General features: G+C 51.4%; 1 long non-coding RNA gene across 1 annotated transcript in view; it reads right to left on the bottom strand.

Annotated features, from left to right (window-relative positions):
- Positions 1-7,318: 7,318 nt before the first annotated feature.
- Positions 7,319-23,273, bottom strand: part of LOC110350327 (uncharacterized) — a 37,817-nt gene continuing 21,862 nt past the window's right edge. Inside the window, exons 7-9 of the long non-coding RNA XR_015442834.1 lie at positions 11,954-22,230; positions 9,010-9,208; positions 7,319-8,810 (exon numbers count right to left, since the gene is read on the bottom strand). This is a non-coding gene — a long non-coding RNA (uncharacterized LOC110350327). The remainder of the gene's footprint in view (positions 8,811-9,009; positions 9,209-11,953; positions 22,231-23,273) is intronic.

Here is a 23,273-nt window from a genome sequence, read left to right as displayed (position 1 = left end):
ATTGCAGATGGTGTAGGAGGATGGCACAGATCTCAAAGAAGGAGCATTTTCTGGAGGAGGGTGGACATGTGTGTGCCTATAAACAGCAGTAAGAAGCAACAGGGCCGGGGATGTAGCTCAGTGGCGCCGTGCCTGCCTCACAAGTGCAAGGCCCTGAGTTTGATCCCCAGTACCAGAAAAAAAAAGCAACAAGAAGGCCAACAATGGCTTCCAGGCCCCAGGTAAGTTGGCTGGGCGAAGAACAACCTCCACTCAGAGGCTGTTACCTGTCATGGTCTCCGTTCAGGCATAAAGGAAGGGGAAAGCTTACCAAAGAGCTAGAGGCCATGGTGTCACTGGACGGAGGTTCTCTGGGGAGGTTCTTGCAGGTTCTTGGTATCCCAGAGAAAGAGCCAAGCAGGACACTCAGGAATCACAAGATCAGATTTAATAAACGCAAAGGTACCAAAGGTGCATTCCACAGCATGGGAGCAGGCCACCAACAAGTGCTCAAGGCCCCACAAGGTAGACGCTGGGTCTCTCAATTCTGGGGTTATAAAAGGATTCACAGTTGAAACTGACAGAAGTCGTGGCCCACGGGTCTGGAGGGGGAGTTCTTGACCCCACAAGGTTTTTCGAAGTGTCAGGATGTCCGAGGGTGGCAGGGTGGGGGGTAAGGGGGGTCAAAACCACAATGCAAATGAGGTTGGACCCAGGCCAGGGTCATATACTTTTGATTTTGCATATACCCTGGGGGAGTCTTTTTTTCGGGGGCAGGATGATCTTTATCTGTTGATTTTCTTATATTTTGACATAGTCATCCTTGCTCTGTCTGGTTTCTCAATTCTTTCCTTTTGCAGTACCAGCGATTGAACTCAGGACCTTGTGCTTTTGAGACAGGAGCAGCACCACTGAGCTAAATCCCTGGCTGGTTTCTCAATTCTTGCCCCATGGCTTTCTGTTATTTGTCCTTTACCTCCTACCTTAATTAGAGGGTCTTGTCAGTGGAACAGGTTTATTTTTCTCCTTGGTGCTGGGGATTGAAATCAGGGCCTTCATGCTGAACTACACTGCCAACATTTTTTATTTTATATTTTGAAAGAGAAACAATTTTTGGGGGGGGTACTGGGGATTGAACTCGGGACCTTGTGCTTATGAGGCAGGTGGTGAAACCACTGAGCTAAATCCCCAGCCCTTTATTTTATATTTTGAGACAGGGTCTTGCTAAGCTGCCCGGGATGGGCTCAAACTCACAACCCTCCTGTCTCAGCCTCCTAAAGAGCTGGGATTACAGATGTGTGTCACCACACCCAGCTGTGGGGACATGTTTCTGAAAGACAAAGCTGAAAAGCCCTGAGAGGGAGGCAGCAGCAGGAAGATGAACTGGGTGCTGCCAAGTGAGTCAGAGCACTGTGGGGCTGAGCACAAACAGGGTCTGTGGTTAGGACAGAGGTAAAAAATGAGAACCCAGAATCTAGCCAGAGTCCACATTTCCAGTGGAGCGTGGCCATTCTCCCTCGGACACTGTCAGGCCAGGGCAGATTCCAGGTCCCTCCCAAAGCTAACAGCAGAAGGGCTGGAAGCCAGCTCATGACCAGAGAGCAGCAGGAAGAGGAGTGGCCCAGAGCTGGGTGGCTGGAGGTGGGGACATCCACTCCTTCCCATGTATCCTGATTAAGTCCCTGGGTTCCTGTTTCTTTCCTCCACTATTTTAATCTTGTTTTTCTAAGGTAATTTCTAGGTCAACTTCAGAGGACTCTATTTACACCTCTATTTTTGAAGTGGAGCATGGAGGTCCTGGGCAAGTTTGTAGCTTCAAAGAGAAGATTTCTTAGGAATCATTTGGCCTGCTGGGGCTTCCATATGAAGCCAGCCAGAGGGAGGCTGCCTGTCCAGGGGTGGTGGGAGGGCAGCTCGGGACCAGACTAGAAAGGGGCAGCTATTTCAATCAAAGGCCCAGGAAATCAAATAACAACAAGTGCTGGGGAGGCTTGGAGCAGGGGACCCTGCTCCACTGTGGGAGTGCAGACTGGTGCAACCACCATGGAAATCAGTGTGGAGAGTCCTCAAGAAACTAAAACTAGAGGTTCCACTCAACCCAGCTTTTCCACAGCTTTTTAACACTGAAAGAGTTAAAAAATAAAGCATCATATTACAGTGACCCATGCATACCCATGTTTATAGCAGCACAACTCACATAGCTAAATCTTGGAAGCAGCCCATATGTCCACAATCAGATGAATGGATAGGGAAAATATGGTATTTACACACACAGTGGAGCACCACTCTGCCATAAAGGAGGATAAATGAGTCATTTGTAGGAAAATAAATGCACCTTGAGACCAGAATGTTAAGTGAAATAAATCAGATACATAAACTTAAATATTGCATGGTTTCTCTTACATGAGACACAAAAATATAAATAAAGAGCAAAAATTGCTTCCCCGGTGCTATGAGGTGAGGGGTTTCCTCCTCCAACATTCTTGCCATGATGTGCTGCACTGCCCCAAGCCCACAGTGATCATGGATGGAAACCTCTGCTGATGAATCTCAGGGGCTCTGCCACAGCCTGGAAAGCTACTAACACAGCCCTCTTGGTGCCCATGCTGTCTCTCCTGTTGCAGTGCCCTAGTCTGTCTTCCTCACTAGATGACAGCACGACTGAGCACTTAGGAGCTCCAGACTTGAATCCCAGCTGTGCCCGTTCTGGGTGTGGAAATCTGGGACTTCACTTCACCCCTCCATGATTCATGCTCCTCGTACGTAAAATCCCAGTGATCCTGACAGCAGAAAGAGGAAGAGCAGCACTGGTCACTGAGCACTCTCAGAGGATCACGTGTATCACTATGCTGAAGCTCTGCTGACTGTGCTGGCCACACAGCAGTGCTGTCCTGGGTGTTGCCACTGAATCAGTCCTCAGCCAGCTGCTCTGGGGCAGAGGCTGGCTCATTTGATCCCTTGCCTGTCTCCATGTTCTTCAGTCCTGTAGCCCCCTCCTGCTGTCATGTGCAGAAGCCCTCAGCATTGGCCCTGCACCACTGGTGACCCCAGTGCCCGCACCAGTGTCCTGCCCCTGAGGGTTCCCAACATCTGTGCCATGAACAAATCTGCTCTACAGTGCTGATGGTGCGTGGGAAAAGACAGGCCGAGTTTGAGACAAGGCCTAGAAGCAGACTGCCTGGCCCTGGGGCTGACTGTCCTGGGCAACAGAGGAGGAGCCAGGGAGGCCACAGAGATGTTAGCTATGGGCCTGGGGGCTAGGACCACGTCCACTTGGTCCGCTATATGGCCCTGGTCCTCGGTACTCAGCTGCACTGACTTCCGGGCCAGGATGCTCCATGGCTGGGACTGGGATGATGTGGAGATGCTGTCACACACCTCTCTGGTGACCGGGCTGGGGTGGCTCCCATTGTGAACTCAGTGGACAGAGGATCAGTGTGGCCTCTGCATATTCCTGGGATGCTCACAGCATGGGCGAGTCTAGGCTTCTACATGGCAGCCAAGGGAGCAGCATAGTGTCCCAGTCCACAGAACACGCAGCACACTGTCTCTCTTCACCTGGGCTCGCAGTCCTTCCAGCGACAACTCGACGGCTTCTTGATGGAAGCCCTTGCACACGGACATGGCAGGAGGTGAGCAGAGAGAACTGGCTTGCCATGGAGGACTGTGGGATAAAGTCGCAGCTGTACTCAACAACCCCACCTCACCCAGCCCCCACGTCTACCTGCACCCAGTTGGGAGGCTGTGGTCTGGAGTGCCTGGCTCCATACCAGCAGGAAGGCGGCAGTCTCCTGATTGTATTGCTTTCTCCTCACTGAGTCCATGACCTTTAGTCAGTTGAATCCCAACCTGGCCATAAGGCTCGGGATTGCTGTCTTTGTGGGTGTAGGGAGCAGCTCAGAAGGACTGGGGGGTGGGACACAGAACCACTGGTGCTGCAGCACTTCCTGTACTGTTGGCCACATCCTAGGGTTGGAGTTGAGGAGCTTCCTGATGGGGTCTTTGGCATCCAGGCAGATGGAGTAGGGGCAAGAGAACTTCCCAGAAAGGATCTTTTGGATTATCTGTGGTTTATCCCCATAAAAGGGGAGTTTGCCAGCCACCAATTTGTACATAATGACCCAAGAGCCTAAACATCCAGGAAAGGGCCTTCATACCTCCTGCCCAAGATCATCTCTGGGGCAGAATGTTTCAGCATGCCATGAACCACAGTCACCTCCTGCCCAGGGAGGAACCGGAACCCCAACCCAAAGTCACAGATCTTGGCATGGCCTTGGGTGTCGGTCAAAACATTGTCGAGTTTGAGGTCCCCATGTACAATTCCCCGGTCCTGACAAGAATGCCCAGCTCCCACCATATCTCGAAATATCCCCCTGGCCTCCTCCTCTGGCAGCCTGTGGTTTTCAGTCCTGCAGATGTGTTGTCAGGTTCCCACCCATCACATACTCTAGGACCAGGTGTACTTTGTCCTTAGCTTCGATGACCTCTGGTAGCTGTATGATATTAGGGTGGTGAAGGTCCTTCAGGATCCCCACCTCCAATGTAATGTAGGTTGCTGGAGCTTTTGCCTTCTCTAACTCCTTCACAGTGACCAGCATCCCTGTGCCACAATGTTCAGCCAGGAAGATCTTACCAAAGCCGGCTTGGGCAATGGGGTCAGCATGTCGTATTTTTCCTAGAGGCTGTGTCTGTGGGAGCTGGTCGTGAGGCGCAGCCAAGATGTTCCCTCACTACATTCGCCACCCACACTGCACATCTCAATGGAACCAAAAGCTCCGCTCTCCATATCACCAAATCAATCACCACATCACCAACAACACTCTCCGTCCAAATCCCAGGTCACCCACAAGAGATCGCTGGGATGAAAACCCCACCCGAGGCACGGCCTTAGCTAACTGCTTTGACATCACACGGGCTCCTGTAAAGTCACAGTACCCAATGGGCCTGGGCAGAGCTGGCCCAGCCCCCCAGGGCCACCTCGATCTTGCCCACAAGGTCCTTTTGTTTGTAATAGAAAAGGTTTCTTGTTTGTGTGGGTTATGGAGACTGACACGTAAGTTTTTAGAAATGAAAATCTGTAGGATCCTCCAGAATCCTTTTCCTTTCTGATCTGAGAATCTGTAATACCTTTTGTTTTTAGAGATCTCATGATGTCTACACTCAACATATCCAATTCCTCTTTTTAAAAATTGTTACTGGTCTCAAAGTGAAGCTACAAGTTCATTGACATTAGAATAATGTAATGTTCTGTTTATGAAACATGTCAAGGCAGATTAATGCCTATGAAACTGACAGGAAGATACCTATCATAATCACTTCCCCCCAAAGACAATTGATAGAGAAGTCCTATACAATTAGACAGGCCCTTGCCTTGCCTCCATTTTTTTTTTCCACAGAATGTTTTGTTTTGGAAATGTAAGTTTGTGCTGCTGGGCTCCTGCCCAGTGTATCAAAATGGTTCGTGACTGTTGGAACGGTGTGACCTTTCAGGAATGTTCTGTTAAGCTCTGCCCCCTCTCAGGAATGTTCTGTCACTAGGACCCTCTGCTTCAGGAATGTTCTGTAACTCCACCCCCCTGCTTCAGTGAGCCTGCTCACCTACCCTGTAGGTCCCTATATAAGGAGCCTCTCATTTCTGGTAGAGCACTCAGACTCCTCTGAGCCTGTCAGGGCTCGCTGGCATAATAAAGTTTGTGGGGGTTTTTCCACCTCTTCAACTGAAAATAAATAAATAATACCAAAATAAAAGATAGGTAACTGGATCTAGGAAAACAGATAATAAGAAATACAGAGATTGTTTTTTTGCTAAAGGGTAAAGGAGACCAAGAGAAGTGGGGAGGAGAGAAAGGGAATGAAAAAAGAATTAAGATGTGTCATATACGTGTACCAACTCCCCACAAGGAACGTAATTATTATGTACTGCAAACACGTACTAACAGAAATAGAAAAAAATTTAATTACTATTACTAATAAGTTACGAAGCAGGAGGGGAGAAAAAGAGCAGACAAGACTCTTCCCTAAGTGAAATACAGGAGCCAAGGCCGAGAAGAGAAGGACGAAAGGCTCCTGAGCGGCATGGCGGCGGGGGGGGGGGGGGGCAGACAGACAGCAGGTCACTTAATGAGGTTCACAGAGGGGAGTGGGACGAAGTCCACAGCCTGGTCACAGGAGCACGCAAAGGGCTGGGGGATTAACAACTGCAGTCCTGCTGCCGACACACACCCCTAAACTGCCAATGCCCCAACCAGGGTGAGGATTGCACAGAGACTGGGGCTGGGCCGAGGCGGCCTTGGCGGTGAGGTCTCAGTCTCCAGCTGGGAAAGAGGAGAGGAGGAGAAGGTAGCAGAGGCCGGCGTCAGACAGGGCCTGGCAGGCGTGGGAAGCCTGCAGCTACTGCCACCATCCTGAAATTCCCGTTGCTCCTCCCTCTGTGGGCCCAGATGAAGGCATTTAGGCATGCCGCCAGGCCCAGTGGCCCCCTGCACAGGCGTGGTACCAGCCCAGGCCCAAACAGCGAGGCTCATAGAGAAGGACACCGTCCCGGATCACAGTCCCCGTATTAGAATCACCTGGTGCACCACACGCAAAACCAAACAGAGCCTGATGCTCAGACATGCCCCAAGTGAGTAAGATCAGAGTCTCCGGGGGTGATGAGGAGGCACAGAAACTGTTAAACCCCTCCAGATGTTCCAGTGTGCAGCCAAGTTTCACAGCTGTGTGGCTTTGGGCAATTCACTCCAAGTGTGCTTGTTCCCCGGTGTGAAATGCAGCTACGCCCGCCCAAGTACGGACAACCCCATGGGATGTGCTCAGGCGGGGCCTGGGGCAGTAAATTCAGTAAAGGCTAGCTCCTACCACTCATGCTTTATGGCTATTGTTATTCATGAGTCAGCCTGTAAATCCAAGCCTGAAAACCCATGGTTCCCTCCTCTGATTCTTTTAGGATTTGCCAAATCTCATCCCCTTGAAGAGTTGAGCAATGTGTCAGGGTGAGGTTGGGTCAGATTCTGTGGTGCTGAAGGAAGGCCTGTCACAGACAGGTGTTTTTCCACACAGGACAGGGAAAGAGGGAAGATTAAGTCCTGCACAGGCTGATGGTTATATCTTAAAATGAGAAACCTTGCTTGGCACGGTGGCACTTTGAGAGGCTGAGGCAGGAGGATTGCAAGTTCAATCAAACCCAGCCTTGGCAACTTGGTGATTTAGTAAGACCTTGTCTCAAAATAAAAAATGACAGGGATGTAGCTGAGTCAAAGGCCCTAGGTTTAATCCCCAGTAACACAAAGAGAGAAAGAGGGAGATCTTTCTAGGAAATCATCTGCTTTTCTGGATTTAGTTTTTGCAACAATTTTATTGAGATATAACTTACTGTACAATCATACAATTCACTCATGTAACACATACAACTTAATGGATTTTAGTGGATTCATAGGGATTTTTTTTGTTTTGTTTTTCATAAGTCATTACCCAAGGGCCATCACCTGCTATCGCTGGTGTTCCTGACCCATCCTGGGAGAATGCTGTTAAGCCAGCACTTCACCTGCACTTGCTCATGGCCAGTGTAGATGGTTCCTCAAAATGTGGCTGAGTGTGACCTTGCTCAACGTTATTCTCAAGCTCCTGTTAGAGGTCATGTCAGAAAATGGAGTCACCAGCAGCACTGGGATCAGTGAGAAAAGCCAGGCCCTTGGCCTTGGGCCTCCCTCAGGCCCAGGGAGCACACAGAGCTCATCTAGGATTGTCCTGGGGGTGGGGTGCCAGCAGGGATGACCGACTGCCTAGGCCTGTCCTCACGAGGCTTGGCAAAGTGCTTCCCTTGTGCACAAGTTAGCAGGACAGGTTCCCCGCTTCCCGCTTCCCTAGGCTTGAAGCATCTAAGGCAGTGTTCGCCCTCCCCAGTTCCAGGATGGCAGGATGGTGACAGCTACGGGTGGCACTGTGGCCATTCAGGTGCTGGAGTCTCCACTCTGCCTTGTATCCCAAGCTCTCCCCATCCACCCATATGGAATCTCCTCCTCCTTTCATCTTAGTACTGGAGACGAATTTCCTCGGAGCACTGTCGCAGCCCACAGCTTTTAGGGTTTTAGCCAATTTCCTTCCCCATCACCATAGGTAGTTTTCAGGTGTGTGTGTGTGTGTGTGCACATTCACACGTGAACGACATAAACACATACTAAGATTTTATGCTTTGTAATCTCCAAACACAACTCTCAGGTCTTCACACCTCAAATACTGTTTTCTGAGCCCTGGATAAAGCCGGGGAAAGACAAAGAATTATGGGTAGTAAGGGAGGAAATTTCTGGTTCGTCAGAAATGAACCAGAGGGTTAAATTTGCTTTAAATGGCTGTTTCCCTAACTTTTGAAAAGGTAAGAAGCACCTGCTTTTAAATGCTCATCCCAAGAATCCATCGCCAGTACCCTAAATCGAACTGGCTGGAGACATCTGGGAAGAGGTCTGCAGGTGTCCCGAGTGACTCTGTGCAGGAAAGCTTTCCCCTTTTAAAAAGGGGGTGCCTCCCTACTGGAGACTCCTGTGGCTAGAAGGAGGAGTGGCAGAAGGGCCCCTAGACTGAGGTTTCCGGCACTCCTGAGAGGGTGAGGTGCAGGACAGCTTCCACTGGGCTGTAATGCTAATTTTACATGCACTCTTTTCTCTTCTGGATGAGACATAACTTGGTTTTCTTTATAAAAGAAGTTTTTAAATCTGCTTTGCTGAATGTCGTGCTAGGCACCAGATAGGTTCTGTAGAAGCTCTCACCTAGTTCTCCATACAACCCTGGAGAGTCCTGGACTCCACGCACAGATGGGGCCACTGAGTCAGACTCTTGCTCTAGTGATAACAGGATTAAAAGACAGTATGAATTCTCAAGCAAAAGCTGTGATCCAAAGGAACGAGAAGATAGGGCAGGTCTCCGGTGTGAGGAGCGGCTGGAGGGGCACGTGGTGGAGAGGATGGGATAGCCGCTCCCACAAGAGTGGAGACCAGCCTGGTGGGTGCCATGCTGGGCCAGGGTCCTATCCATCTCTACCTCAGCCTGGTTTCCAGCTCCAGAGGACTCCTCGCAACTTGGGGGGCAACTGGGTTCCTATAAGGCGAGTCTTCACGAACTGAGAGACAAGTTCAGTTGTATGAGGCTCTGCTGGCATCCAAGGTGACCACAGGTTTAGGCAATGGTGATTCTGGGTGTAGCTATGTTCCTGTACATCTCTTCTTCTGATATCCGTGATCTTGAAGGGTAACGAAATAGACTAGGTAAATTTAGGGCTAACAGACTTTGTTTTACCAACTTGCAGACATTCCCTAAGTGACTAATAGCCCTACAGGCAACGCAGGGAAGGATTTGACCCAGTTTCACAAAATGAAGGTCAAGACTTGATTCTGCTTTTAGTTACTTACTGTAACTGATCTGTAGGCCCCAGTGAATACTTGCTACTTTTAGCAAAAACCGCTTTTAAGTCCTGACTGCCTCGAAAGAAAACATAAATCACACTTCTAATGAGTAACAGGCTAAGGGCCCAAAAGTTTGTTGTCTGTCCCTGCGGTGCTCTCCATGTCACAACAATGTCACATGGGCCTGCTTTGTGCCAGTCCCACAGCGGCTGGCCATGCCAGAAGTACCTTGGGGCCAACAGTTCCTAGTGGGCAGTGCCTCAGAGTCACCCAGGGAGCTGGTTAAAAATGCAGACACCTGGGTCCCGTCCTCAGCTTCTAACAGTACATCTGAGAGGCGGCCCAGGAGTCTGCATTTGTTGAAGGACAGCCAGTGATTCTGCTGCAAGCACCTGGAGCGCTGCGCTGGGAAAACAAGAAGGAAAGGGAGAATATCCTGAGTGAGGAATAAGCCCTGGCCAGGGGAAGGGGGCCCCTCACATGGGGGCGAGGTGCTGACTACTTAGTGATTTCCTGTCCCTGTGGCCTCAGTCTGAATCGTTTCTACTCCTCTTTTGAGACCCAGAGTCCACGCCGCATGTCTGTGCTGATTTCATCCGAGGTTCCAGAGAGAAGGAGGCCCCCTCGAGAATGTCCTAAGCCTCTCCATCTGGGCACTGGTGCCTTTTCTTCATGCCACTGGCTCACACAATGGTTTTGGTTTCCTAAATCTCTATAGGTGACATAGTCACCTTGGGGTGAGCAGGAGCTGGACAGCCGGGAGCTGCAGGAGACCAGCTGCTGCGCAGAGCCCACTGGGCCTGAGAAGATGTCCAAACACTGGACAAACTGCTAGTGCAGCCGAGGTGACGGCCCCACACTCCCACATCCACACACAGCCAAGACCCAGCCCTGGAGAGAGGCCCTGACAGCCCCTTTTGTGATCTGCCCGTGCCTTGCCCAGTGTTAAGCATGTGTTGGACAAGAGAGGAGGCTGAGAGGTTGTGTGAAGCCTGTCCACTCAGGCTCGGTGCCGCTGAGCTAAATCCCTAGCCCTATTTTTACTCTTTTCTTTGAGACAAGGTCTTGCTAAATGTCCCAGGCTGGTCTTGAGCTTGCAATCATCCTGTCTCAGTCTCTGAAGTAGCTGGAATTAGATGAATGTGCCCCCTCACCTGGCTGGATAGTCACTTTCTCCAAATGTGTCCTGTACCTTCCCCACATCTGCTATCTTCTGAGATGTACCTGGAATCCCCTCCCGCTGTAATTTCTGCCTGATAGTACTCTCCTCACATGCCACAGCCTGAATCATGGTGGTAGAGTAATGGAGATAATGATCCCTTGTTATCCCTTCCTGCCACATTAAACTTCTGACTGGACATGTGACCATCTGCCCATAGACTACATTTCCCCACCTCCTTTGTAACCAGGCATGGCCAGATGTCCAAGTTCTGGCCAACAGGATGTGTGAGCTGCCTCTCTGCCCTGCCGTCACCCTTCGCACAGGCTGGAATGCCCGTAAGGCTCTCACCAGGCTCCAGCCACATGCAGGGGGACAACACCGAGAGTGGGTTAGAGCCAAGGACAAGAAAGGCACACTGGATCCCTGAGTGACTGTGAGTTGAGCTGTCCCATCAGCCTAAGTGCCATCTATATCTGCACTCTGCTATGCAGGGAGGCTGAGGCAGGAGGATTGCAAGTTTGAGGCTAGCCTGGACAATTTAGTGACTCAGTGAGATCCTGCCTCAGAATAAAAAATAAGAAGGGTTGGAATTGGAGCTCAGAGGTAATGCATTAGCCTGGTTTGTGCCAGACCACGATTTCAATTCCTAGTATTGAAAAAAAAATGACGTTGTATGAATCAATGTATTTGTGTTTGGGGGTCTCTGCACCCCAACTTATTAACTATTGTCTGCTATGTGAGGCATCCCCAAGAGCCCGGTCCATGGCCCTGCAGGGTGTGCCATGGAGGCAGTGCACACTCTCACACACACGAACAGCTGTGGCACAGTAGTGGATGGAGAGTGCTTCTATGGGACCCCAAGATTTCTGTGGCCAGAGCACACTGTGTTCGTCCTGGGATCCCCTAGATGGTCAGCACAGCGTCCTGACTGAAGGAATGAGCTAGACCTCGTTCCACCTGGATTCTCCTTTTAGCAGTGAAACAAAGACAGCAGCCAGAGTCAACACACAACACAGATACACAGAAACCAGAGGGAACATGGCTGACAAACGGGAGGCCTGGCGCGCAGGGCTGGGAACAGTGATTCTCCAAAGACAGGCACAATGGGCAACACAGCCTGGACACACAGATGGTTAATGCAGCCCCTGTCTTCACAGGGACCCCACGTCCCTCAGAAGGCCCCAGGAGAGAGGATCACACAGTCCCAGGACCGCATGACCTCCCCTGAGCACTGTCCACACAGCCAGGCCTGTAAATATAGTTTCTCAGAGGTCCTGAGGAGAGGGTACCAACATCATTCTACCAGGCCACCCCAGAAAAGTCTGGAAAGGAGAGTATTCCACAGGCCATCAGGGAAACAAGCAAAGGAGGTAGGGTCTGGGCCCAGGTGCTAGGTTTGAAACCCAGCTCAGCTACTTACCTGTTGTGCAACCTTGGACAAGTAGCTTAACCTCTCTGTACCTCCATTTCCTCACCTGTGAAACAGACATAACACTACCATCTCACGAGGTGGTTATAAGATGGTGCCGAAACACTGAGGCACTTAGAACAGTGCCTGACAAACAGCATGGGACACTCAATGGCGTCAGTACCATCATTATACTCACTGTCCTCACCCTCGGAGGGAGCACACGCCGCAGAACCCATGTGTAATCAATGAAGCAAACAAAACACCCAATTTCTAGATTTAAAATAATAATGACCTGCTGGGCAGCACCGGGGGTGAGCACCTGTAGTTCCAGCTACTTGGGCAGCCAAGGCAAGAGGATTATCAGACCCCAAGAATTCCAGCCCAGCACCCCATCTCTAAAAGCAAGTGAGAGGAAAAGTAAGCCGAGGCCAGAAGAGGTTGCATGGTCTGCCAGAGATGCATGGGAAAGTCAGGACCCAGACTCCCTCGGGTACCCTGGCTCCACACTGCCCTAATGGGGAGCACTGTGCCGGCGTGGACACTGCAGCCTTTGCCGGGGCTCACAGAGCTGAGGGCTGCCCTCCCGCTGCTGGAGTGGCTTCTCAGGGCCCACCTGCCCCGCACCGCAGCAGGAGGCACCAGGAAGGCATTGGAATGTTTGCTGATAAAAAGCGATGAAGACACAGGTGACGTTGTAAGCGAGTATTTATAAAGCAAGGGATGAGTGAGGAGGTGTCAGTGAGAGCACAGGGAAAGTGTGCCGAACACGTGCGATTCCTCTGTTGCCCAGGGCCGGCAGCAGCATGATGACGATCCAGCCAGGCCCAGGGCGTGTGAGCGTGTGTGTGTGTGTGTGTGTGTGTGCGCGCGCGCGTGGCACTGTGGGTGTGACACTAGGTGAGAACGTGTGAGCGTATGTGATAGAGACTCAGTCACAGGTGGTGGCCAGAAAGAGACCCAACGCCAAGGTGACATTCGGAGAGACAAGAAAGGATGGAGGGAGAAGACAGAAGGGAAGGGGAGAGCTGGGAAAACAGAAAGGAAGAGAAAACAAAGAAGCAGAGGCAGAGAGAGGAGGAGAGGACAAGCACAACCTCACAGTACCACAGAAGCTGGGACAATTTCACTATTTTCACAGTGCCTTCCCTGTCATCCCTGTAAAACTGCAGCTTCTTCCCAAGGAAGCTCCCTTTCAGGAATGTGCTGGAATGTGCTAGAATGTTCTGGTTGCTGGGTGCTGACCAGCATCTCCAGTCTCCAGTCCTGGCCAACTCCCATTCCTTCCTCCTCCTGATTTGACAGCACCCCCCTTCCCTGAGCTTCTTCCCCACTTCCGTGTTGAAGAAGAGATGTTGTCATGGCCACATGGTCACTGACCCAATGTGTCAGGCAGGTGGAGCCCTCAGGTTCAGCATACCCTTGCAGGGCCTCTGGGAAGAGGTCACATACCATTTCCATCCCCAGGTTGGACAGTCCTGAAAACCAAGGTCCAGAAACCCTGGGGTCCAAGGCCAAGGTTGCCCAGTATGAACAGGAGGCTTCTGTGTGCTCCAGGGACATCTACCCCTTTCCAGGGCCTGGCAGACACAGAAGTGACCTCAAATCACAGCTCCTAGTTGAACTTAAAAGAGCGCTGTCCCTGGAGAAGGCCAGCCACAGCTCTCTGGCCTGCTATTTCTAGCCCTTGGTCTACACTGCAGGCCTTCCAGAGCTTGGAGCTTGGCAGCTCCACGCTTCACCCTGTGAACTTGCTTCCCAGTCAGGCAGGCTGAGTTCTGCCACCACCCTAGTTTTGACTCCAGCACCAACTTGAGCCAAGCATGCTTGGGCCAGCACCCTCCTCACATCTGCTGTGGGTAAGGGAGCTTCCAGATTCCGGTCCCTTCCTGCCCAGGAAACCAAACCCTTAGCAGCACCAGCAGCACAGGCTAGAGAATCCCACCCAGCCCGGCCTGGACAGACCCACTCCAGCGGGGGAACCTGCACCTTCAGCAAGGTCTCCCAAGAGCTGCAGGCTCCCCTGGAAAAGCCAATTCCAAATCTAATTACAGCTGCAAACGTGCCACACAGGTGCCTGACAAAGCTTCCTGATGGAGGCCTTTCAACTGCTAATTCCTGGGCCTTCATACTTCATTGATCCTAACGGGTCAGTCCCAAGCCAATCACTGGTGAGGAGATGAGAGCACCACCACCGGCTTCCATGATCCAGATTCTTTCTCTGGAGTAGGAATATCCATATGCTTATGCCAAGGACAGTCACAGGATAGGAAAGAGGAAGGAGGGACAGGCGTTGGGAACAGCCACAGCCCCGGTGGCATCTCCATGACAGCTCCTCTCCCTGGTTCCCTGGCCTCTCTGGTCACTGTTTCTTGGTGTGCTCCTCCTCCGAAAGGACTGTGAGTCTTTATTTACCCAAGGGTCTTATAACAAGACTTCCGCTCTTACTCTGTACCCTCTCCCTGGCAGTCTCATTCCCCTGTGATTTAATTCATGCACATATCCAGAAGCCCAAATCTACACCTCCTGCTCTGACTTCCCTCGAGCCTTCATCCCAACCATACAAGTCCCGAGGGATCCTCAGACTCAGGGTGTCTACAGCGGAACCGACCTGTCCCTTCCCTTCCCAGCTGCCTTCAAGTTGTGCTCCTCTTGAGGCCTTGGCTTGGATTAATTGGATCTTCTTCCACTACTCCTTCTCCAGCACCAAATTCGTCCTCAAGCCCTGGACTCCAGCCTGAAATCTCAGGCTCCTCTCTTCTCCCCCATGCTCTCGGACACTGCGTGGGCTCAGGCTCATCACCCTCAAGGGTGTGGGAATATCACAGAGCCTCTTAACTGGATTCCTAGCTCCAGTCTGGAGCCTCAGTCCTTAGTACAGAGCCACCAGAACCATCTTTGCAAACCACAGGCAGGGGACGCCCCTCCTCCTCCACATATCCTGGCTTCTGAAAGCACCCACTGAGCCTCCCATGAGCAGGTCCTGCCTTCCTGCACCTTCACCCTGTCCCACCCCCCACTCACTCTGTAACAACACTGAACTTCCACAGGTTGTCGCCTCTCTGAGCCTTGGCGCATGCAATTTCTACTGCCCGGAACTGCCTGCTAATTTTCATTCTTTTATTTTATTTATTTTATTTTATTTTTGGTACTGGGGATCGAACTCGGGACCTTGCACTTGCAAGGCAGGTGGCGGAACCACTGAGCTAAATCCCTGGCCCTTTCATTCTTCTTTTAAAGCCCAGCTTAGTCCTCACCTCTCACCTCCTCCTGAAAGCCTTCCCAGATTTCCTCCTGAGAAAGTTTACCAGTTCCTCTCCTGTGAAACAGCTTCCTTCATTGACTCTAAACCTCCCTGAGCACTTACTATGTGCCAGGCACCAGGGTTCAATAAGGAGCAAGATAGGCGGTGTCCCTGTCCTGGGGCAGGGAGAGAGAGGACAAGAAATCAGGCATGAGACTGTCAAACAGAAGCAATTGTTGGACTGAGGGGAGGGCCTCAGGGAGGACTGAAGATAGGCAGGGGCTTGTCCCATGCAGATGAGAAAGGCATTGGGGCCAAGAGGCCAGCAAGCAGCAAGGCCTCAAGGTGGGAAGGGGCCTTTGGAAATGTCAGGCGTCGAGCCAGCCCTGAACACACTGCCCTTGTTGGGCTCCTCATACTGGTTCACCTGCCAGTTCCCCTACCAGGAAGAAGCCCTACAGGGCAGCCCCACTTCTGACTCACCTCTGCCTCTTACCTGGTTCAGGGCCAGCAGCTGGGAGCACAAGCAATTTCTGATGAAGAAAAACTAAGACCTGACATAGGTGTCAGGTGTAACCAGGAGGCTGTCTGTGAAAACTCTGGGATCCGCGGCACAAGTGGCCCCAGGCCACTCAAATCCCATTTGAGACTCTGCCCAGTGTCACACAGCAGCTCTCAGGGCTCACGGGGATGATCAGATAAAAGCAGCTGTGTGAAAATGGCCAGACTTTGCTCAGGACTTCCGGGAGGCCAAGCACTTAGGCGGGCAGCCCCTCCAGCCAAGGACAGCCAGCTCCACAGGGAGGTTGAAGCGGAATGAATCTGTACCCCACCACACCCCCACTCCGGCTCCACCTAGCTGGGCTCAGGAGGGACATGAGCCTCCAGGTCCTGGAGTATCTGCTGCAAGGGTCCTGCCGTTACCAGGGGACTCTCTCTGGAAGGTGGGGACACCGGCCAAAGCAATGACAAGATGGGAAATCTGGAGAATGGAGAACAAAAACTCTGGGTTATACAGGGCCCTGGAATAATAAATCAAGAAATGAGTCAGGCTGGGCATAGTGGTTCAAGCCTATAGTCCCAGCTACCCAGAAGGCTGAAGCAGGAGGATTTCAAATTCAAGGCCAGCCTGGGCAACTTAGCAAAACCTTGTCTCAAAATAAAAATTCAGAGAGGGCTGGAGAAGAGACTCAATGGTAACCACTTGCCTAATATTGGCCCAGTGTGAGGCCTTTAATTCAATCCCCAGGAGAGCAATACAAAGGGGAAAATAATGATTCAGAACCATGGAGGATAAGGGCACCCCAGTAAGGCCTGAATGTGGGCTGAATGTGCACTCCAGGGCTAAATGGGTTGGTTATTCCCAGTTCTCACACTTTCCACTGTAGCACTGGCTCCCGCGGGGGCAGCATGGCTTCCTGGTGACCCACAGTCCTCTGTCACCCGCACCTTTCCCTGAACTGGAAGTGGGTGGGACATGTGCCTTCCCCCACCAGACACCAGTGAGGGCATGAGGGGCCTTTGAGGGTGTGGGCGGCAGCCCGTGCCCAGGCCCCACAGATATGCACCTCCTATCTGTGTCGCTGGTGTAGAAAGGGAGGCCTTGGTAGCTGGGATTAAGGAACAAGGCTTTTACTCTTATGCTTGAGCACAAAGGGAAAAGCTATGGGGAACCAGAACCCCAGGTTGGCCCAACCAAAGGACAAAGGTGTAGAGCTGTTATGGCATCTATGAGGTGGTTGGGGCCCACGTTTCTCAACATCACCACAGGTAGACAGAGCGTAGGGTTGTGCCTGCACTGTTTCTCTTGCCTCTCTCATTACCATCTTGAGTTTCCACCTTGTGGTGTGATTTTTTGTGTGTTTGTTTTATTTTGAGACAGGGTCTGCCTGTGTCGTTCAGACTGGCCTTGAACTCACTATGTATCCCAGGCTGGTCTCAAACTCAAGAAGATCTTCCTGCCTCAGCCTCTCGAGTGGAGATCACAGCCATGCACCACCATGCCTAGCTTGTGACTTTTTTAATTTTTACTTTTATTAGTACCTGATAACTTTTTGTTGTTTTTTGAGACAAGGTCTCACTATGTAGTTTAGGCTGGCCTTAAACTCACTATGTAGCCCAAGCAACCATCCTCCCTCAGCCTCCTGAGTGCTGGGATTACAGATGTGCACCACCACACCCAGCTTTGCACTGGGTAATGATTACATTCTTCGTGGGGAGTTGGTACTGCACATAATGCATCGTCATTCTTTTATGTCCTCTTTCCCTCCCTTAACCCTCTACAGGCCTTCACATGTGTCCTTATGAGAGTGAAGCAGAGGGAGACATGACACACACCAAAGAGAAGATGATGTGGCCACAGAGGCACAGCCACAAGCCTAGGAATGCCACAGCCACTCGAGGCCGGAAGAGAGGGATTATCCATTAGAGCCTCCAGAGACAGCATAACCTGCTGTCTGTCAGCTTGCCTGTGGCCTCGAGATACTGATTTTGGACCTCTGGCCTCCAGAGCCACCAGAGAAGAAAAGCTGCCCCAGCATCGAATTCAGTAAGTGACCTCATGGATGCATCTCTATTTATTCATTCAACGAACATTAGTCAGGCAGTGGGGCAGGTGCTGAAACGCAGCCAGGAACAGGTCAGGCCCTGCCTGAGGAGCTGGAGCCGAAGTCCAGTCAGGTGACCATGGAAAGAAGAGACAGGAGGAGGCGGAGGAGAGGGTGGTTCCCTTCAGAGAGGCACAGGGCCTGAGTAAAGTGGCAGTGATTCCTTTGCAGGTTCCTGAGAGCAGACTCATGAGCACAGGCATTGTCTCCAGGGACAGCACAAAGCTGTCTGGCCCCGGGGAAGACCTCTCATGGGAAGCGTCCCCAGAGGGTAGCTTCTCACACTCACCCAGAGGCTGAGCACGTGGAATTTACACCAGACTTCAGGGTGAGCTCACGGCGTTGTCGGGTGACAGCTTGCCTCAGATGAGCCGAAACATGTTGGCTAGGGAGCCTCCCTCATGTCTGCTGGTCACAGCAGGGGCAGTGACCGCATGGAAACGCCCCGCGGAGCACATTCCAGAACAGACCACCCGGGCATTACCACGCACCTGAATCTGCAAAACATCTGCTGATCTTGGCCACAGAACAGACTCTGTCTGAAGTACCTGGAGGAAGGGCCAGGCAGGGCAGGAGGAGGAGGAGGGCTGAGTCTGGCCTCGGGGACCCCCAACCTTCAGGAGCTCCTGCGTCTGAGGCTTAACTAAATGAGACAACAGATGAAAATACACTTTCAAAAGCCTTAGGTACTAAACCAAGGGATGGTTTTGATCATTGGGATTATTCTCTGGACTCTGGAAGCAATGAACTCCACATTGTCTTTGCAAGGTACAAAACAAAATCTTCTAAATAGTGTTTTAGTAGCTTCATCTGTGTGTTGGCTGCCCACTCCACTGCCCCACCTTCAACCACCCCAAGCTTGCAGCTCCACGGCAGGGTTTAGAATGCAGTGTGTGTAAAGGATTAGCCCTACCCAGACAGAGGCTGGCCTTGGGTGTCCGGGACCACACAGCCTAGCAGTGTGATTTCAGGTAAGGGGAGAGAGGGATTGTGCCACAAGGTATCAGCTCCACCACTGGAAGGGCTGGAGGTGAAAGGCAGGTGGCCCACTGTATCTACCTGTCCAAGCCCAACAAAGACTGGACGCCAAGGCTCAGGCAAGCTTTGCAGGATGGGAATGCTGAGCTTGTCAAGAAACGTCGGCACTGCGCTGCTCATGGTGTCCCTGGGAGAGCACACCGGAAGCTTCACTCCAACACGCTGTCCCATGCCAGCACCCCAAGTGTAACAGCGTTCAGTAGATCCTATAAGTCCTTCTAGTGCCTTATCAAGCCTGAAGGTGGTGTTGGGCCCCCAAACTTACAGTTGGCATCAAAAGTAAGGGTGGCAGGGCCGGAGATTTAGCTCAGTGGTTCCCCCGTCTGCCTTGCAAGTGCAAGGACCCGAGTTTGATCCCCAGGACCAAAAAAACAACAAAAAAGTGAGGGTGGTCTGGGGGCTGCCTCCACACTCAGTGGGTTCAGAACCGTTTTTGAGCCATCAACTCCTTTGGCAATTGAGGGAAGCCAGTGGACTTTTGGATAATGTTCACAAATGCAGAAAGCAATATTCAAAGAAAACCAGTTATTAGGTCAAAACATCGGTGCCAAAATATATGCTTCTTTATTATTTCACTAACAAATTATAGAAGGAGATTTAATATCTGCCATAATTTTGAAGTAGGAACAAGCATAGCCAGTTATTTCAAGATATCCTCAACAACTACAAAGGGATGTGAGTTTCATGGACATTGACATCCCAGTAGTATATTCTGGAACCTACATTCATATACAAGGAGATCCTAAATTTCAGTTAAAAGTTATGCTCCCCACTTTATAGTCAAGGACCTTGAGATTCAGAGAGTTCAAGCAATGGTGCTAGGAACTGGTGGTGCAAGGAATTCAAATCCAGGTCCCTCTGACCTAAGGCAGAGGCCAACTCACCAAAATGGGCAGAATGGCCGTTTGCAAACCAGGATGGCCATGGAGGCACCACAGGTGACTCATGTTGTGTAGTCCCTGCATTCAGGCAGAAAGGACTGAACAGAGTGGGAAGAGCGATAACTTGGCACAAGGTTCTGGGATTAAGAGTCAAGGATGGGGCTGGGGATTTAGCTCAGTGGTTCTGTTGCCTGCCTCACAAGCACAAGGACCCGAGTTCCATCCCTGGTACCAAAAAAAAAAAGTCAAGGATGGCTGAGGCTGTGGGAAGTTCCGGCAGATGACCTGCACCGTGAGGTTGGTTTCTCTAAGGTCACCCTGCTGTGTGCACAGAGCACCTGCAGGTGCCCACCCACCTCAGTACCACCCTCAACACCAGGCCACATGGGCTTTGCTTTCCCCAAACAAAGACCCCACCCCCTAAGGTTTTTACTTGGAACAGACTCTGGATTCCAGAGTGGCTACTGGCAGAAAGGCTCATCCAGAGACCAGGACAGCCTGCAGCAGCAAAGGTAGGTGGGGAGGTGAAGGCTGGGAGAGAGGTGGGAAAAACCCCTTAAGACCGACAAGTAACAAGACAGGAGCAGGAACCCTGTAGCACCCGGGGCCACTGCACCCTATTCAGGAAAGGAAAATGTCATGTTCTTGAAAGAGTGGGGTGAAGCAAGAATAGCTAACATTTACTGAGAGTTTACTTGTGCCAGTCCCTTTTTTAAGCACTTCACCTGTATTAAAGGTACTCAGGAGGCTGAGGCAGGAGGATCAGTAATTTGAGGCCAGCCTGAGCTTCATAGTGAGACTCTGTCTCAAAAAAAATAAAAGATCAGATTTTCTTCCTTGACTGCAACAATCCTCTAATGCTGATATTATTATTAGCCTCATTTTCCAGATGAAAAACCTGAGACACAAATAGGTTAAGTCACTTATTCAGTCACCCAGTGACCGAGGGATAAAGGCAGGATTTGAATCCAGGTAGTCTGAATCCCAAACATGCTTATTTAATCTGCCACTCCCCTCTAATGGGCCTGTCCCTGTGCAGCAGATAATTCAACCAGTTATCGTAGATAGCAAAGGACAGAGATAAAGATGGCCATATCATTTTTGATTGTCAGATGTCAGCAAAGGTGACTTAGGACATCACAAGAGCCTATGCGCTGAAGTAAATCAGTAAATGCTTTTTGCTCTATCCTTGCTTCACCTCCCCGGAGCAGCTCACTGCAGGCCCAGTGCCGGCCCCACCCCCCCAGACTGGTGGCTCAGCCCAGCACCTGCTCCTCACCCTGCCATGCTCTGCGGCCTTGTGTGGTCCCTGACCCAACTGCTTGCCCCATTACAGATCCTGGCTCTGCGTCAACTGGCCCTCCAGCCCTGGACAGTCGCCAGAATCCAGTCCTCTGTTACCTTGAGGAGGTGAGGAGAGCAGATGCAGAGAAGCCAGCTGCACCTGGCCAAGGGCCCGATGGCCAGGAGTCAGATCTCCAAGGAGATAGCCAGAATCCAAGCATGTGACCCAGCCACCTGTGGATCACATCTTCTCTCCTCACAGATGGAGCAAAGGGAGTTTGAGCAGAGCACCACACCCCAGAAGAGGCCCACACCTGCCCTCGAAGGCAGCTCCTCTCCGGGCAGGATCAGGTGTGTCAGGCCAGCAGGACCCAAGGTCACCTCCAGTGCCCCACCAAGGCTTCATGCTTAGTGAGCACAGGCCAAGGCAGCCAGCAGGTGGCCCGGCAGAGCCAGTGAGGGGCTGTTCGTATTTCCACCCAGACCTCACATGGCCTCCTCCTCAACTGCAGGTGCAAGGAAGAGCCAGGGCTTCCTCAGAGGGCACCAGGCAGGCTGCTCCATGAGAGCACTTCTAGTCACCGCCCCAACCAACAGGGGCGCCCTGGGGACCCGTGCAACAGGGAGCCAGCGGGAGCAAGTCTGGGGTGACTGCGGGACTTCCGGTGCCTCAGCAGGCCCAGGGCAGGTCAGCATCAGCCATCACAGCCAACTGGGCTCCTCTCCTCCTTGTACTCATGAGGAAGATAGATTTCCAGAAAGCCCTGTAAAGCCCTCCAGGTACTTTCAATAAACTTCGTGGGGTACTGTGCAGGATATAATATCCTCTCATGTTTATTTTTTTATGAAGTCTGAGAGGCAGATGGAAGGAAACAAGTTCTGGAAGATGGGGTGACAAACCACCATCATACAGCAAGTGACGGGGCAGAAAAAATCCAACCAAGGCCTGCATGAGAAGTCCCGGCTCTCCCCACAGCACCAAGCCAACTCCCCACAGTGCTGACACCTCACAGGTAGCCCACTCCTCCATAAGAGGTTCCTGGTGTGCCCTGGAGCAGAAGCAGAGTTAGAACTGGATCTCTGGGGTCCTTCCTCCACTCCCTGTCAGCGGCTGGCCTTCTTACCTTCCCCAGCTCTCTGTCATGCCACGAACCTGCCCTCCTGGTAATTATTGCTACAGCCAACAAGTCAGGCCATCAGACACTCACCAGCATTTGGTCAGCACACACCCACCACCTGCAGGGCAAAGAACAGGTCAAATGAGAGGGTTTGGCAATCCTGTCACTGTTAGGATTATAAATGTATAATTCTCTGCACTTATCTCTAGCTTTTTTGTAGCGAAAGCATTCCACAAATAGGTCAGGCTGAGGGTGAGTCAGACAGAAGCCGTTCAGGTCAGCTTATGTCAAGGAAAGCCAGGTGGAGAGAGAGGTCCAAGCTAACCTATTCCCTGCGGCCAATTTGGTGGTCGCCACCTGGGATTTGGACAAGAGCTCTGCTTTGGGAAATTTTCATGCAACCTACCCAGAGGCACAGGCATATCACTTTGCAAGCTCACTGTATCTTCCTTTCCCTGTTTGCCTTTGCTACCGTTCCTTTCCTTCCTATCCTTCTTTCTCCTTTCCCCACAATGTCTAGCCATCTTCCTGGCACAGAAAGAAGCAAGCTGGTGCAACTGTGGCCTGGGATTGGGTGCCATTCTTCCCAGAAATCATAGGTGCAGAGGAAAGAGGGACTGGGGAGAGTTTGTAACCAGCTCATTGACATGTGGAACTGTCATTGTGTACCTGAGTATTGTCTTTACTTTCCTCCCACTGCTGCTTTCAAACTTGTCCCCTGGGCTCTCTCACCTCCAAATGGGACAACATCTTGAGAAGATCCCAAAACATTTTGGTCACTTTGAGATATTAACCAATGACCTTTAATTTCAGATATTAAAGAGTTCAAGGCCAAGATGAAAGAAAACTTAAATCCATCATCCAGTTCAAGGTTCACACTCTCTCTCTCCTTCATCTGTCACTCCCATCTTCTAGCCCTTTTTAGCCTCTTGTCTGACCCAGGATGCCAAGACCTGCACGGCGAAGGTCACAGTCCATCTCTTCCCTCCCTGCAGTTCTCTTCCTCCTCCCACATTCACCCACAGCTCCGGGCTCTCCAGGTTTGGGCAGGGGGAGGGATGGAAAGTAAAGGCTGCAGGTACCCTGGTAATAAGCTGATAGGTTTTTCTCCCCCTGTCCAGCTTAGAGTCACCAGGTTTAGCCAATAGAAAAGGGATGCCC

The sequence above is a fragment of the Heterocephalus glaber genome, unplaced genomic scaffold (genome assembly GCF_053883595.1).
Source record: "Heterocephalus glaber isolate CG9 unplaced genomic scaffold, H.glaber_assembly_v1.0 deba00001555, whole genome shotgun sequence".
Classification (NCBI taxonomy): Eukaryota; Metazoa; Chordata; class Mammalia; order Rodentia; family Bathyergidae; genus Heterocephalus; species Heterocephalus glaber.
The sequence above is the reverse complement of the archived record's forward strand: the minus strand, read 5'-3'. Positions and strand labels throughout refer to the sequence as shown.